Raw genomic sequence first — 10,954 nt, forward strand, 5'->3', positions numbered from 1 at the left:
GCTGGGCCCCACTCCCTGGTTATGTGTCTCTCCTGCCTGGGCCCTGCCATTATGGGCCACTGTGAAATATTACTATGTCCAACATCCAGGTGATGTAACTGTCTTTGATGAAACCTGCCTACAGGAAGCATTATGATCTGCCTCTGTACCAATTGATGAGGTAATGTGACTCTATTTTTCTACCAGGTCCCTGCACACATAAATGATTTTTTCCTATTACTGGGCCCAGCATCTAGCTGAAGTGACTCTAGTCTTCTAAACAGGTTCTGCTCACAATGTAGATTGTGACATACTGCTGGGCTGAACAAGGCGATGTGAGCCTTCTGTCCAAACCCTGCTCACAGCAGGCATAGTGACATATCTGTGGACCCATCATCTTTGTGCTGTGACTCTCTTACTTGTGTTTCTTCTATAGGAGAGATCGTGACATATCTCTGGGGCCAGCACGTAGATGATGTGACTCTGCTTCCCTGCCATGACCATGCTCCCATAAAAGAGAGTGACTTATCCCTTGGATCAGCACACAGGCTATGGCAATCTTCTGACTAGTCCCTGTCCACAGGGGTTATTGTGACATGACTCTGGGACCACCACCTAGATGATATGATTCTACCCTTTTTCCTGGGGTCTGTCCACAGTGGGAATTGTGATGTATCACCTGGTCCAGCACTTACATAATGTGACTCTTCTCATGCTATGGCCCTGTCCACTGGGGTGATTGTGATATGTAGCTGGGTCCAGCTTTTAGGTTATGTAATCTATCTTTTCTTTCTGAGACCTACTCCCAGTGGGCATTGTGACATATCCCTGGGCTTCTCAACAAGATGCTGTGACTTTTTTTTTTTTTTTTTTTGCCAGGGCTCTTTTCTCAGAGGCTATTGTGGCATTTCTGGACCCAGAACCGAGGTAATGTGACTCTCATTTACTGCCTTGGCTCTGCCCAAGATGTGACTCATTTTTTTTTTTTTTTTTTGCCTGGTCTCTGCACACATTGTGTATTGTGATGTATGGCTGGAACCAGCACCAACATAATATAAATCTTCTTCGTGGACTGTTTTCAGAAGGGTATTATGAAATATCATTTTGTTTATCACTTAAGTGTTGTGACTCTCTTCTTATGAATGGAACCTGCCACAAATGGTAATTGTGACATATCACCTGACCCAGCGCCTAGGTGATGTGATTCTCTTTTTTTGGGGGGAGTCTCACAAATTTGGGGTATTGTGATATATTGGTGGGGCCAACACCTAGGGGATAGAAAGCTCCTTTCTTGACCCTGCCCATGGGGGCTTTGTGACATATGTCTGCATCCATTACATAAACAGGTGACTCCTCTATTCTGCCTGCACCCTGCTTAGAGGGAAGATTGTGACATATTGCTAAGTGCAATGTGTCTTGTGCTGACTTCCTATCTTATTCTGTGACTGTGAATGCCTAACCTGGGGATGCAGCCCAGTAGGTCTCAGCCTCATTTCACCCCCACACTTTTCAAGATGCAATCACTCTGGTTTGAATGCCTCTGGCATAGAGATCCAGTATAACATTATGAAAAATTTTTATTTGAATTATAGTGGATAAGAAACGGAAAACCAAGATGGGCTATTCTGAAAAATTTAGCAATGGTTATATTTGTCTTTATAAGTTTTCTGTTAACCTCTATTTGTTACTTCTGAATATATACTTTGTTTTATTCTGTCAAGTTTAAACAGATACACTTGATAATAATGGGGTCCCCACTGTGAAAGAAAAATAAATCTCATGATGTCAAAATTACTAATATAATAGAAAAGTCAAGCTGAACTATGTCAGGCAAACCTGTCTCCTATTTTATTCTTAAATAAGATAGCTAGAAACATTAAAAAGCTACATACCTACTTCACAATTTGCCCACAAGAAAATTCCTATGGAATAGATGACAGAGAGAACTCAAAGTCATCCCTCTGAAGCTCACCTGAGACAAATGCATATCTGCTTACTTCCTCTGGCCTATTGTTAACTTAAGAGTGCAAATTCATGCTGGGCTTGGTGGCTCATATCTGTAATCCCAGCACTTTGGGAAGCTGAGGCAGGTGGATCACAAGATTAGGGGTTTGAGACCAGCCTGGCCAACATGGTGAAACCCTGTCTCTACTAAAAATACAAAAATTAGCAGGGAATGGTGGCAGGCACCTGTACTCCCAGCTATTCAGAGGCGGAGGCAGGAGAATCATTTGAACCCAGGTGATGGAGTTTGCAGTGAACTGAGATCGCACCATTGCACTCCAGCCTGGGTGACAGGGCAAGACTCCATCTCAAAAAAAAAAAAAAAAGCAAATTTACTGAGCCAGGCTGAATCATGTATTCAGTGGAAGACTTATCAAGGGCTCAAATAATATTTTTCTTTCTTCTCTTACCTACTTATGACGTAGAAGCCCCAACCTCAATTTTCCCCACCTTACCTGACCAAACCAATGTGCACCTTAAACATATTTACTGATGTCTCATGACTTTCTGAAAATGTATAAAAGAAAACTATACCCCAACCACCTTGGGCACGTGTCATTAGGACCTCCTGAGGCTGTGTCACAGGCTCCTACTTAACCTTGGCAAAATAAACTTTCCAAATTGATTGACATTTGTCTCAGACACCTTTTGGTTTACACAGCCAAGGCCCTGCTAACTGGTCACTAATGCACCCCAGACTGATCCACTACCACTGCATGGACTCTGGTTTCTTGATAACAATTGTTTCATTTGAATGGCCAATGGGCAGGTGTGTACCTGAGACTGTAGCACTGAGCTCCTGAGGGATGCGGAATGTTCCAAGCACCAACTTTCAGCCAGTCTATCTTGTGACCATTGAAAGTTAATGTAGTGTGAAGGTGGGAATATACAGCTCCTGAATGTTCATAATGGCTGTTCATTCCAGGGTGGTTCAAGGGGGCCCTGCAGTGGCTCTGGGTTCTTCTGTGGCTTCTCTCTCAGTGGCTGATGTAGTTGTTTTGTTGGTCTTGTGATCCAAGGTGTGTGTGTGTAAGGGGAGCAGAGGGCAGGATGGGGAAAGGAGGTGACAGCCAGGTTCCTAAAGGACACCTCCTGGCATTATTCTTGTGGCTTGCCAAGTTTCATATTTGAATTTTTTCTTGTTAATAGTTCATGTGTCCTGAGCAAGGAGGAGGAAAAAAAAATAGCTCAAAGTAGTCTCAGCTCTGTGAGGTCTGCACAATTTATCAGGCTCAGAGAGATGAGGGTGTGGAACTTTATCCAGGGACAATTGTTTTTTGTTTGTTTGTGATGAAGTCTCATTCTGTCATCCAGGCTGTAGTGCAGTGGGATGATCTTGGCTCATTGCAACTTCTGCCTCCTGAGTTCAAGTGATTCTCCTGCATCAGGCTCCCAAGTAGCTGGGATTACAGGCACTTGCCATCACACCCAGATAATTTTTGTATTTATAGTACAGATGGGGTTTCACCATGTTGGACAGGCTGGACTCAAACTGCTGACCTCAGGGGATCTGCCCACTTTGGCCTCCCAAATTTCTAAGATAAGGGGCAATTGTTTATAGACATTTCATTTCTGACTAGCAGTCTCACTCATTATTTCTTTTTTCTGGAATTTGTAAAACAAAAGAATATGTATATAGCCCATGAATAGCTTATGTTTTTAAATATGAATTCTTGGTAAAAAACTTAGAAACCGCCTTCTCACTTTTTTAAATGACTCACTTTCAATGGCTGCTAATTGTAAGATATATTCAGGGCAACTAAAATCTGTCCTCCTGGTGCCCATCCTCAGCATCCGACCTTGATTAAATGTATTTCAGATTATATTTTAACCTTTTTCATTTTTTTTCTTTTTTCTTTTCTTTTGTTTGTTTGTCTGTTTGAGATGGAGTCTTGCTCTGTCACCCAGGCTAGAGTGAGGTGGTGTGATCTCGGCTCACTGCAAGCTCTGCCTCCCGGGTTCATGCCATTCTCCTGCCTCAGCCTCCCCAGTAGCTGGGACTACAGGTGCCCGCCACCACACCTGGCTGATTTTTTTATATTTTTAGTAGAGACGGAGTTTCACCATGTTAGCCAGGATGGTCTCGATCTTCTGACCTTGAGATCCACCCGCCTCGGCCTCCCAAAGTGCTGGGATTACAGGCACGAGCCACTGCACCCGGCCCCTTTTTCGTTATTTTACATTGACTGAGAGCTGGCCTGGAACATTCTCCTGGGTATAAATACTCCAAATATAAGCTACCTGCTCAGTAGAGGAAACTAATCAACAGCAGGGCCCAGCATAGTTCAAAGACACATATAGTGAGAAGTTCATTGGGGCCTGGCTCCTAATTGCAAGGACAGTTGCACAAGTGTCTCTGAATGCTTAGAGAGCCTGGCCTTTCCTCACCCAATGCCCCTCACCAGCATTTTCAAGCACATCTTGGCCTTTTGTCATTCTGTTCTCTGGGGTGAAAACTCATCTTCAGGGCTGTCTACAACAAAAAAAGAAACATCATGGTACTGAAACCTCAGGAACAGAGATTACAGATTGGGTTAAGAGTGTGCCCTTTCTTAAGGATGGTATGCATGGAAAAGCAGCAAACAATTTCCAAATGACACAAGAAAAAATGCCTCTAATGGGTACTTATTCTATAGTTCAACTCGACTTGTTCTGTAAGTGGTGGGGAAAATGAGATAAAATACCATATATTCATGCATTTTTGCTACTCATTCAGAATGAAACTGTGCAGCAAGTATGTGCACGTTTCATGAGAGACACAGAAGAAAAAAGAGTTACACATACAAAATGATCCTTTACTGTAAGCCCTTCCGCCACTTGGTTCATTGGGCATGTTTGGGTGAAGCAGAACCTCTTTCTGTCAGCTCTGACAGTTCCGATGTGTTGGTCCTTTCTCCTCCTAGTCCACCCAAAAGTTCTATTGAGAACCCTTTGTCCCCTCCTCCTTACCTATCTAGTCCCACTCTACACCCACCACTCCCTGAAGAAGAGCCTAGAGAGTACTACTTGTAGTGGAGCTGCCTATTAACCTCCAAAAAGAAATCTTTGTCCATTTAGGCCAGGCACGGTGGCTCACACCTGTAATCCCATCACTTTGGGAGTCCGAGGCAGGTGGATCACTTGAGGTCAGGAGTTCGAGACCAGCCTGACCAACAAGCCTGACCAACCCGTGTCTACTAAAAATACAAAAATTAGCCAGGTGTGGTGGTGTGCACCTCTAATCCCAGCTACTTGGGAGGCTGAAGCAGGAGAATTGCTTGAAACCGGGAGGTGGAGGCTGCAGCGAGCCAAGATGGTATCATCACATTCCAGCTTGGATAACATAGTGAGACTCCATCCCCACCCCGCTTAAAAAAAAAAAAAAAAAAAAAAAAAAGAAAGAAAGAAATCTTTGTCCACTTAGACAGGTTGCAAATGGGGAAGAAGGCACAGTGAGAGGACATGTCCCCTTCTCTATGTCTAGTTTGGCTCTATAATAAGACAAATTTGATCATTTCTCAGAAGATCCAGCAAAATTCATAGATGAGTTCAAGAAGTTAACTCTGACATATAATTTAACTGGGCAGGATCTGTATGTTTTGTTGTCTGTGTTGTGTGGTGGAAGAGAAACAATGCATTTGGGGTACAGCTAGGACCCATGGAGATGAGGTATAGCTCACAACCCAAACCATAATATATATCAGAAAGGAGGTATAGCAGTTCCAGATCAAGATCTAGAGTGGAACTATCAAAGGGGCAGTGAGGACTTGGGAGAAGAGATCATATGGTCACTTGTTTGTTACAGGAGATGAAAAACTGAATGAAAAAGTAAGTTTCTCAGTGCAAAGATGAGAATCCAGCTTTGTTTCAATAGCGTTTAATTGAGGCAATCAGGAAATATACTAACACTAATCCTGCCTCAAGGAAAGATAAACCCTTCTGGGAGTACATTTTATAACCCAGTCTGCCCTTGATATACATAGAAACTTGTAAAAGCAGCTATTGGTCGCAAAACTTCTACGAAACAGTTTTGGATATGACATTTTTAATTTTTAATAACAGGGACAAAGAAGAGGAAGGAGAAAGAGCAAAAAGAACCTCCCACAAGGTGCTGCTCTTGGTTGCAACCTTAAGCTAACCTCCCACATAGGGTTGCCTCCTGGGATTGACCTCAACAAGGGAAGCTGAAAGGTGGGAAGCCCAAAGCTGGGAACCCGAATCACAGTGCCTTGGGCATAAATCAGGGTGCACACTGTAAGAAAACTGGCCATTGGAAGAGGGTTTGTCCAGTTTTCTGAAGAGAGCCATTGGCACCCGAAATAATGATGGGTGAAACAGCCAGGCAAGTGCCCAAGAGTGATGGGGCCTGAGACCTTTCACCACAGCTTCCATAAGACAACTAGCCATATAACAGAAGAAGCCTTGGTAACCTTTGCCATGGCAGGTAAGAATATTAACTTTTGCTGGGCATGGTGGCTCATGCCTGTAATCATGGCACTTTGGGAGGCTGAGGTGGGTAAATCACTTGAGGTCAGGAGTTTGAGACTAGCCTGGCCAACATGGTGAAACCCCGTCTCTACTAAAAATACAAAAAAAGAAAAATCTGGAAATTGCTTGAACGCAGGAGGCGGAGGTTGCAGTGAAATGAGATCATGCCACTGCACTCCAGCCTGGGCAACAGAGCGAGACTCCATCTCAAAAAAAAAAAAAAAAAAAGGAATATTAATTTTCTTCCGATTGGTTACTCTGTTTTGACCCATTATAATGGGTCTCTGTCATCCCAAAACTGTATGGTCACGGGGGTAGATTGACAAGCCCATAGATGCCATTTTATCTAATCTCTAAGCTGTTTTTCAGAGACTTTGGTTTTCCTACAAAATTTTCTTATCATGCCTGGATGACTCAGGGCAGTCACAGCAACCTCTCCTTTGGTAGATGAAGCCAACAAACTGACTTTAGAACAACACCTGGAAGTTAAAACCCACACCAAGTACAAGAAGTCCTAGAAGCTAAAGGACACCAGTGGGTGACAGAGGGACGCTTATTGAAATCTCAGGCATTTTGCTAGACACTCCTGATAAACTGTTAACACGAGGTGCTAATCAGTGAAAAATAGTTAAACATTTGCATGACTCTACTCACTTGGGAAGAGATTCCCTGTTTCAATTAATGTCTTGGCTTTTTATAGAAAAAGGGTTACTTAAAACAGTAAACCACATAACTCAAGCTTGTGAACTATGTGCCTGGAATAACCCAAATGACCAATGTTTACCTCCTCTTTTAGTAAGGCTTGTTCAGCAAAGAGGAATGTACCGCGGTGAAGACTGGCAAATAGACTATACTCAGATGCCCCTATGGCAAAAATTTAAGTATTTATTAGTATTCATTGACACCTTCACCGTTTGGATCAAGGTTTTTCCTACCCAGTCTGAAAAGGCAATGGAGGTTCCTAAACTCCCACTAAAAGAATTCATTCCGCCGAGCATGGTGGCTCATGCCTGTAATTCCTGCACATTTTGAGGCTGAGGCAGGTGGATCACCTGAGGTCAGGAATTTGAGACCAGCCTGGCCAACATGATAAAACCCCTGTCTCTACTAAAAATATTAAAAAAATTAGCTAGCCATGGTGACGGGCACCTCTAATCCCAGCTACCTGGGAGGCTGAGAAAGGAGAATTGTTTGAACCTGGGAGGTGGAGGTTGCAGTGAGCTAAGATTGGGTCACTGCACTCTACCCTGGGCAACAAAAGTGAAACTCCCTCTAAAAAATGAAATAAAATAAAATAAATAAAGAATTCCAGTTTGGGGCTATCTAAGAGCTTAGAGAGATAATGGCCTATCTTTCTCTTCTTTTTTTTTTCTTAGACAGAGTCTCACTCTGTCACCCAGGCTGGAGAACAGTGGTGTGATCTCGGCTCACTGCAACCTCTGCATCCCAGGTTCAAGCAATTCTTCTGCCTCAGCCTCCCAAGTAGCTGGGATCACAGGCACGTGCCACCATGCCTGGCTAATATTTGTATTTTTAGTAGAGATGGGGTTTCACCATGTTGGTCAGGCTTTTCTTGAACTCCTGACCTCATGATCCGCCTACCTCAGCCTCCCAAAGTGCTGGGATTACAGGCATGAACCACCGTGCCCAGCCCAATAATGGCCTATCTTTCACAGTGACAATTACACAAAATATATCTTCAGCCCTAGAAATTTAGTATCGCCTTCACTTAGCATGGAGGACACAGTCTTCAGAGAAAGTAAAAAGAGCTAATCAAATTCCAAACAGGACTCTTGCTAAGCCATGCCAAGAAACATCGAAGACCTGGCTGGCTTTGTTATCTGTAGCCTTATTACAAGTTCCAGTGGGCCTCTAAGGGAAATCTGCAGCTCAACTCTTTTGAAATATTGTATGGAAGGCCTTTGTTAGCTACATACCTTCTAATAAACACAGATAATTTCAAGCTGCAGAGTCATGTGACAAGTGCAAAATGCATTCTTTGAATATAGAAATCAAAGATTCCCTTCCCCAACTAAAGAAGATAATCCTGTTACAACCCAGCTGGGAAATTTGGTCCCATTAAAAACTTGGAAAGAAGTATCCCCAGCAGATCAACTTTCCCCAAAGTGGAAGGGACCCTATCAAGTTCTCTTTAGTAACCCCACAGCAGTTTTAAATTCTGGGAATAAACGGCTGGGTCCACTTATTTCGAATTAAACCTGTCTCTTACGAAGTCCTACAGGCCAGCAGAACTCAAGAGGCTGATCTGTTTATTCCCATGAGCCAGTGACCTCCAACTCCTGTTCAGAAGATGAGACAGGGATGGGAAACATAAAGATATGGATTGACATTCTACTTTTGGGTATTAGTTGGAATCATGCAGAGAGTAACTTATTTACTGAGTGGACACAGACTTCATCCTCTCTACATAATCGAACAAACTGTTGGTTATGTAGACATTTTAACAGAGACCCAAAAGGGATCTTGTGCTTTGCTCACAACCGAATGTTATGTGTATGCTCCAGACTATTCACATAATATTACCCAGACTATACAAGTTTTAGACACTCTTACCATTTATGCATTATCATTCAATCCTATATCAGCTTGGTTCCAACAACCGTCCACTTCTTGAAAAGCCTTCCTGTTTAGTTTACTTGGAATAATTTTACGAGTTTTGCTTTGCTGCTGTGAAACATATTGTGGTTGTACTCTTTGTGTAGTCCCAACTACTCTGGAGGCTGAGGAGAATCGCTTGATCCGGGGAGGCAAAGGTTGCAGAGAGCTGAGATGGCATATTACATGTAAGTTTTTAATTTCTCTTCAAAAATCAGTATGTCAGTATGTTCAATTCTTTGCCTTCTACTTTTAAAATTCACTAAACGAATTTTTTTTAAAGCTCACTAAATGCTTTCTTAAATTGGACACTTATTAGTCTTCCAGATTTCACCCTTTTTTGAAACTCAAAGTTATGAACGACCTTCACCATACCAACACTGTCTGACTTTCTCTACCCTGAATGCAAGAGACCCCAATAGTTAGGCAGGTATGTCATTGCCCCTATTCAGCCTGAAAAAGTTACAGAAGACTAATTTTTGTCTCTCTGCAACTCTTAGGATTTAGGGTCCTCTTGTAAAAGAAGGGGGAAAATATGTCAGAAGTGTTTGAACCAGAGTGACTTCATTTTGAGAGAGGGCCAGGAAAATGATGCTGTGACTTGCTGGGCTGCATTCTCAGCAAGTTAGGCATGCCTAGCCTCTAGATGTTTATGGTTAAGGGAATGAATTAATAATGTTTACTAAGCAGAACCAGACTTAGGAGTGTCCAGATATCCCAACATCTGGAGAATAAAGGCATCCCTAATTTTGCTTTAAAGATAACATTGAGTTGGCCGGACATGGTGGGTCACACCTGTAATCCCAGCACTTTGGGAGCCAAGGCAGGTGGATCTCCTGAGGTCAGATGTTCGAAACCAGCGTAGCTAACGTGGCGAAACCTAGTCTCTACTAAAAATACAAAAATTAGCCGGATGTGGTGGTGTGCACCCGTAGTCCCAACTACTCTGGAGGCTGAGGCAGGAGAATCACTTGATCCTGGGAGGCAAAGGTTGCAGTGAGCTGAGATCGTGTATTACATATAAATTTTTAATTTCTCTTCAAAAATAAATATGTCAGTATGTTCAATTCTTTTTTTTTTTTTTTTTTTTTTTTTTGAGACGGAGTCTTGCTCTGTAGCCCGGGCTGGAGTGCAGTGGCCGGATCTCAGCTCACTGCAAGCTCCGCCTCCCGGGTTTAGGCCATTCTCCTGCCTCAGCCTCCGGAGTAGCTGGGACTACAGGCGCCCGCCACCTCGCCCGGCTAGTTTTTTGTATTTTTAGTAGAGACGGGGTTTCACGGTGTTAGCCAGGATGGTCTCGATCTCCTGACCTCGTGATCCGCCCGTCTCGGCCTCCCAAAGTGCTGGGATTACAGGCTTGAGCCACCGCGCCCGGCCGTATGTTCAATTCTTTGCCTTCTACTGTTTAAATTAACTTATTCGTAAAGCAACCTTTTTCCATCACCTGCTCCACCGTGCCTCATTCCAATTACCTGCTCCACACTAACTCATTCTGATTACCTGCTCTGCCCCCACCTGCTCCACCCTGACTCCCGCCAAACCACTCACCGCATCACTCTATTTAAATTAGCCAGTCTGAATTGGTTTACTGTGCGGCCTAATCCTAGCCAACAGGGGAAGGACACAGCAGCAAGGGCCACGTGCTTCAGGGATAAGAACCCCTTCCCCGCTCTTAAGTGTGCGCTCATTGTTGCTCCATCTATAACGGCACACAGGTCTATAAAATTAAATTGCCTTGCTAAGTAGAAAAAAAACAAATTTTATATTCAAGTGCTATTTATTTTGTGGCACTAAAAGTTTACTTACCACATTGCACCTTTGCACTCCAGCCTGGGCAACAAGAGAGAAACTCCGTCTCAAAAAAAAAAAAAAAAAAAGTTCACATTTT

The 10,954-nt window shown here is 43.2% G+C and overlaps 1 long non-coding RNA gene across 1 annotated transcript; it reads right to left on the minus strand.

The window, feature by feature from the left end:
• Positions 1-1,538: 1,538 nt before the first annotated feature.
• On the minus strand, positions 1,539-9,400 carry LOC135968656 (uncharacterized). The gene is made up of 2 exons (XR_010583576.1): positions 9,025-9,400; positions 1,539-4,456 (listed from the first exon to the last, which is right to left on the minus strand). It is a non-coding gene; the product is annotated as an uncharacterized lncRNA (long non-coding RNA).
• Positions 9,401-10,954: the final 1,554 nt, after the last annotated feature.

Source organism: Macaca fascicularis, chromosome 19, assembly GCF_037993035.2.
Source record: "Macaca fascicularis isolate 582-1 chromosome 19, T2T-MFA8v1.1".
In the NCBI taxonomy this organism is placed as follows: domain Eukaryota; kingdom Metazoa; phylum Chordata; class Mammalia; order Primates; family Cercopithecidae; genus Macaca; species Macaca fascicularis.